General features: G+C 32.8%; 1 long non-coding RNA gene across 2 annotated transcripts; it reads left to right on the forward strand.

The window, feature by feature from the left end:
* The first annotated feature begins 1,388 nt into the window (after nt 1-1,388).
* LOC133794637 (uncharacterized) lies at nt 1,389-6,105 on the forward strand. Of its 2 annotated transcripts, XR_009875286.1 has the most exons (5): nt 1,389-1,645; nt 3,208-3,312; nt 4,463-4,536; nt 4,994-5,032; nt 5,644-6,105. It is a non-coding gene; the product is annotated as an uncharacterized LOC133794637 (long non-coding RNA). The 2 variants fall into 2 exon arrangements; XR_009875285.1 differs by lacking the exon at nt 1,389-1,645 and having other exon boundaries at nt 2,831-3,312.
* Nucleotides 6,106-6,966: the final 861 nt, after the last annotated feature.

Raw genomic sequence — 6,966 nt, forward strand, 5'->3', positions numbered from 1 at the left:
AGCTTATAAATATGCATGAGAGAGCTCAAGGAGGGGACTTTTGACTTTTGAATCTTTTTTCTAAATACTGAGGGAAAGAGCGTCGTTGACGCGGTTCTTCGCCAACAGGTAATTAAGAGAAGAAGAGAAAGGGATTAGTGCTGGATATAGAACCGTCGCAGATATAGAATCTTAGAGAATGAACTAGGTGACTCAAGACACGTTTTTAAGTGGTTCGAAGGTTAAAATCCTTCTACTCCACTAGTCAATATTATTGATATATTATGGGTATTTGGTTACAAAGCATATATCTATTCAGAGACTATTTTTCCCAACCCTTATCAACTCCCAGATTCTCCATATTTATAGGAGAAGGCACCTGGAAGTTGGTAAGGAGGTCATCCCGTGACCTTATTATTTGTCATATCAACTCTGTGAAATTCATGATTAATTCATAAACCTGACACATAAGTATGGTCAAATCGATAGGTAAGGAGATAATGGGCCGCACGGCCCAACCCAGCCGTGCATATATCTGAACACGCACGTTCCTGCTGCGTGTCCGAGAAGTCAGGGAGATATCGGACACGTGATGTCAGATATATGTACATTTATCTTGCGTGTGTTGACTTTACAGAGGGTCAGAGCTCTATACATAGCTCGTGCCGCGAGCTTCTGCCTTGACCCGACCTTCGGCCTTCGAATTCCTTTACCCAGTCCTGGGCAACCTTGGCGAGTCCTCAGGGATTGCTCGAGCTAATAAGGTACGACCTCGAAACGGGAGCTCCGGTCTTGGGGATGTTAATGGGCTAATCGTGATTAGTCCGTAGCTCGGCCTGCTAATCAGCCCTTGGGAAAACCAGGGCGTACAAACGTATAGTGCGATTATCCTCCAAAAGTTGTATTTTCTCTTAAGGCTTGTGAAACTCAAGAACCCTAGTTCTTTGATCACAACATTTAGATTCAATATCAATAATAGCACTAAGTGGACGTAGGTCATTACCATTCATTGGGGCCGAACCACTATTAATCATCTGTGTCATTTCTTTACCATTGGATTCCATTCTTGATTATCATCTCATTTCTTGTCGTATTTCTGATTCCGTGTCGTTGGCCAAATCGAGGGTCAACATCAAGAATTAAAGATTTATGTTTTAAATTATGAGAATCAAAATTAAAAAAAAAAATTGATCACCTATTCATTAATATTGAAATAAAACTTGTCAAAGTAGTAACTAATAATTTGTAATATTACTAAGTAAAAAAGAAATTTTAAAAATTATAATAATAGTTAATTAAGATATTATATTAAACTAATTAGTATTTTTTTTTTCAAAACTTATAATAATGATTTTTAATACAAATAAATAAAAATAAAATAATCTTGAAAATTAGGTCACCTGCCCAAATCCCTCCCTTCCCCTCATCGTCTTCCCCACGATACTAGCGCCCAACACCCACCCACCCCTTTCCTTGTGTGTGGCCTACCATTCTTGGCACCTCCTAACCTCTCCTGGCCTCTCTCCCCTACACCGCCCATCTACTGAGTCAGTGAACGACGACGTGCGGCCTCCGCTCAGCCGCCCAGCTCCGGCATACTTCCCTTGTCGCCGCCCTTTACTAGCCTCTCTCTGTCTCCCTCGCAGTTTATATCCATGAAATTTTGGTATTCCTTTTCTACAATGAGTTTTATTTTTCTGCAATGGTTTTCTGGTAATTAATATACAAATATGTGTTTATTTTATTGTGTGTATTTACAATACCTATATATCTTTTATTAAATATTGATAGTTTTGTTGAAATTTCCTTGACTGTGAAACCTATTACTTGTGATTCATTTGTGTTTAGTCGATGAAAGTGTTGATAAAATATTATTTTTAGTTATGTCGTTAATGTAATTAAGGTGTTTGATTGAATTCTTGAATGATAAAAGATATAGGCTTCTATTTATTTGGAGATGTGGTGTGGTTCGTGTAATATTGTGTATAAAAGAGAAGTTTGTTTTTTAAAAGAGAAACATAAAAGAGAGAAGTGGGGTTCTGTATAGTCAAGTTAAAAGGATTTGAAAGTTGTTATATCCAGATATATTTATAAGACTCTCCAATATAGTAAGATTCCTTAAAAAAAAATTCTCTGCGTATATATATGTATTGTCTCCTCTTGCTACTATGTTAATCTCTTACATCTTGCTCCGGTCTTTCCTTGTCTCCATCTTACACATATCTTATTTCTCTTTAAATTATTTAAGGCCTTCATCCAATTTGCATTGTTGAAAGGTAATTGCTCTAATTTATTTGATGCATTTGTTTTTGGTAGATTATTGTGCTTTTCAGAATAATAATTTCGTTGGGTTTTCTTTTTTCAAATGAGGGATCTTTTGCCTTTTGGTTCATTGTTGCTGAGTTGAATGTTAACTCTTCTATTCTCTTGTTTAGGTTTAGGATTGTATTTTCTATTCTTTGAATCTGAGAAATTAGTTTAAATATGTATTAGTTATATAATTCATATTACAAGTATAATAGTGAAAATGTATTTTTTGTTGTAATCTCTTTGATATTTTTAGTATAAATTGGAATGTTTCTGAAAAAGTTTCCAAACCCTCGTAAGCGGATTATTTACGATTCTATTATAACAAGACTTTTATATGTAAAAGTTTCAAACTGGGATGCATTTTCTAGTGATTTATTTTGTATTCAACCTATACTCCATTAAAAAAATATTAGTTTCTGATGTGATGGAATTGGTATTTAAGACATATGTTAGGACTTAATGTTTATTAATGATTTGAATCTCACTCTATTTGATGTGCTAATTATTTATATTTACTTTCCAACACAAATATAAGTAGATTGTAGATGAGCTTATTTTTTCTCAAAAATGAAGAAAAAAAGATGTGAGAAATAGATCGAAAGTGTTATGGTCTGTGAAATTTTTAATAAGGGCTTTAACTGCCAAATGATAACGTATTCAAACAGTCCTTGTGGGTTAAGGTGGATGAAGATATTCAAAATGGTACCATAGTTTTACAAAACAAGTTCCTACAAATTTCAATTGTTTAGTTGTACTTCACCATGTTTCTAAAATTTTTCCTTGGCAGTCATTAAATTTTTTATGGAAAAAAGCAATTAACTACAAAAAAAATGTGGTTCAACTTGTGGTTTTGAAGCCATGAATTTTTTCTGAAGGAAACAGAGTTCATAGCCTCTTTTCATTTTCTATGTTTTTCAGCCATGTTTATATGTTTAGCTTGTCTGGACTCTTGAACTCACAATCACCAAAGGGGCTGATGCTTAATGGTTGTCAATTTCTAGCTTAAATGTCACTATTTTTTAGGTAAGTTCAATATTGTCTTTTCCATTTATTGGATCTTTATCCTCAACTTTTTTTTCAGCCATGTTTATATGTTTACACTTGCTGCTATATTTGGTTATGTTTAAGTGGGCACAAGATCACAACTGTTATTTTCTTGTCATTTTTAGTGTTCAAGTAAGATATATATATTTATATAAATAAGGTCTTGATTAATTTCCCCATTGCATCTCTTTCTTGCCCACTCTAATCCTATTTGTTATATTAGAAGGTGAGCTAGAACAAATAGTGAATGGAAAAGGTTCAATACGCCTATATTCTTGGTGTAGAATAATTCATATAATGCATATATTTATGTGTGGAATATGTTTCAGTGACTCTTAAACTATTGGTTTCAACTAATTTTATGTTATCTTCTACAGGTATAATTAAGTTTCCGTTGTTAGCTTACTAAGAGTCCAGTGCACATTTTAATGTGTGAGTGTGAATGTAACTTATAGTTGATATATATGATACTAGGTTTTCTACCTCAAAATGAAATTGCTAAAAAATCCCTTTCACAACCCTGAAGTAGAACTAATGACATAGAACACTTTAAAGGTTGTTGCAATTAAGCTAGTTATAAAAGAAATTATCCCAATTTTTTCTTAGATTTTATTTTTGAAATGATTTGCTCTGTTTTTCGTTATTGTGAAATTGAGTGATTTCATATTTCAATGCACTTTTGATCAAGTACTGGTAGTTTCTCTTTACATTTCATTATTGAGTGGCCTTTTGTAATTTAGGAAAGGAATCTAAGAAAGTTTGATATTATAGTAGAATCTTACACCTAAACATGGCAGTGATATTATTGGTTTTTCTCGTGCTTCAAAAGAGTCTATCTACTTTCCCTGAGCTATACGTAGAAAGAATGAGTTGTGATGAAATAGGAAAGGAAGGGATCACAATTTAATCGTATCTTGTAGCACATTTTTCATATTTATGTAGTTGGGTATTTTCTTGGGAGGTCAATAAAATTTTCTTTTAAAAACCTTTAACCTTTTTCCTTGACTTTGGTGGTTAGAATAGCAAAATCCCACAATCTGAAATCTGTTGTTAATTGGGTTAATTCTGAGTAGATAGATCTTGTCTGTTGAAAGACCTCCATTTCTGATGTTTGATACATCAATGGCAGGGATTCAAAAATCTTACTTCTCTCACTAAGCTTGATCTATCTGACAATAACATATCAACACTTCCCCAGAGTTGGTAAGTATAAGATGCCTTTCAGGATTTGTGTATTGGAAGCATAGTATAGTAACATCAACAAGTTTGAAATAATTTTTCTTGCAATTTTATGTGTCTTGTCTATTGCTTTGTGAAGTTATTGTGTGTGTCTTGCACAATGCTATAAGAAAACCAAACTTTTTCTCTTGCTGCAAACTACTACAAGAGGCCTATTTATATGTACATTATCGCAAATGATACTTATTGCGTGTGATAGAGAGTATTTGCAAGAATTATGAAATTACATTTTGTTTCATGTTTTTCGTAGTAAAATATGAAACTTTGTAAAGTTAACTAGTAATAACTTCTATATGCATTTTCATCCCTTATGCATCTGTCGATTGGAGTTGTCTTGTAAACCATATCATATTTGTCCAGATCTGATCTGTTACATTATTCTAAGCTAGTAAATTTCTTTTCATGGTGTGCTTGAACCCAGCTTGCAGGTCTTAAGACTTGATGGAAATTCGTTGAGAAGGTATGCTACATTTTCCTTTTATATCTTCAAGCTTCTGTGAGAAGCATGTTCTTAATCATGTTGATGTTAGTTGAAAAATTTCTTAGCATTGTCTTTAAGTGACTTCATTTTTTATTGATTCACTTGTGCATGTCTGTATGAGTTATTTTTTCCAAATCTCAAACCTGTATATGGGGCTTGGTCTACAAGCTTTGAGGTAACTGCATATTGCAAAATGAGTCCTTGTATATTGATAGGGAGGTCCAAGAAAATAAGAATAATAACTGTGGAGATAGAGAATTAGAAGTCCAGCCCTACATTATTCACTTTGCTGGGAAAATCGTAAGGAAGCAAAACCAGCAATCTTATTAAAACATTTATAACTATATATATATATATCATGTGTGAAGACTTTAATGGTTTTGACTTGGTAGCGTATAAATTTCTTGAAGACGATTTACAAAAAATTGATATTAATGTATATGGTTTAGATTATGATTTTAACTATATTACTTAGCATGATTATTAAACAATAAAGATTTGATAGAAGATATAATTGTTTGTGTACTTTTTGCATGTGGGGTGAGACTGCCATGATTCAGTTTTCATTACTATATTGATCTATTTTGTAGCATCCGAAGGAAAATCTTAGATAAAGGAACCAAGGCTGTCTTAACATATTTGAAGGAAAAAATTACAGATCTCTAGTTTAGTTGCAATTCTATCCGGACATCTCTCACTTTTTGATTTGCCAGAATTCTTAATTTGAAGACCATGTGGTTCTTTACATGGTTGGAGTGAGCATGACATTTGTGACCTTACAAATTAATTTATGATTGTTTTTGTCGTTTTAAATATCCCAATGTTTGACCATGGGATTGTATTTGCTGTTACTGATAATAATTTATTTTCTCCACGTAAGCTATGCCTATGTGTTTGTAAAATATTATGTGATTGGTTGTGTATTCTATTCTCGTTGTTGTTATTGAAAATTCGCTTGTTTGCAAATTGTACATGCTTTGAAATTACAGACATTGTTTCATTTTGTGCTCGTATACAGATTACACAGTAATGCCATCTTAAATTTTCTTTCTTTTTCCTCAGTCTTACCAAAAGAACAATGGTAATGTTGTAAATTTTCCCGTAAAACGCTTATATATATTAAATCTTGAGCATATAGCTAATTGTATTTATAGTGACGTAATCACATTGGAATATAAATATGATTATATGTTCAAAATAAGTTAGTCCTAAGATTAGTCAGTGCACACGATTTGCACTGACTTGCCAATCTACGATATGATCTACTTCCACATTGTAGTGTTATGTTCTTTCCAGAACATTAGCAATGTAGATAAGATTGGATGTATTTGTTACATCAGACTGGACCGATATTGACAATAGATAGAATAAGTAAACATACCATTATTATCTATTCTAGTCATATCATATGGTTGACCATAGGTCAATTCAATCTCAATTCTGAGTGGTTAGTATTCTAACTGATTGTATTATTTGAGTTCTTTGACTTGTACGTTACCAGCTTACCCTACGGACTAGCCCATACTTACATCTTGAGAACTCGGTAGTATAATTGAGTGGGAGTGTTAATCATGGATATGAACATTTATAACTTCTAATGAAGTGAAATGATGGTTTACCTTAAGTTTGGTTCAAGGTGCTAAATGATAGAGATCTCATTTCAATAATTAATATTAGTTTACTAAAATATCATTTACAAGGAACTAAGTGTTTTAAGGATAAAATACAATGAGGGGTAAAACAGTATTTTAGTCCCATCTCATTGTAGACCATCTATAGAGGATTGAGGGACAATTATGGTTGTAACAATGGAAAATTAATAACGTGTCTATATTGCTTATAGAGTGTTCTATGAATTCGTTAGTGCAATTCTGAGTCTATAGTGGAGTCACGGGGAATTAATAAGTTAGTAA

This window comes from Humulus lupulus, chromosome 8 (assembly GCF_963169125.1).
Source record: "Humulus lupulus chromosome 8, drHumLupu1.1, whole genome shotgun sequence".
NCBI lineage: Eukaryota > Viridiplantae > Streptophyta > Magnoliopsida > Rosales > Cannabaceae > Humulus > Humulus lupulus.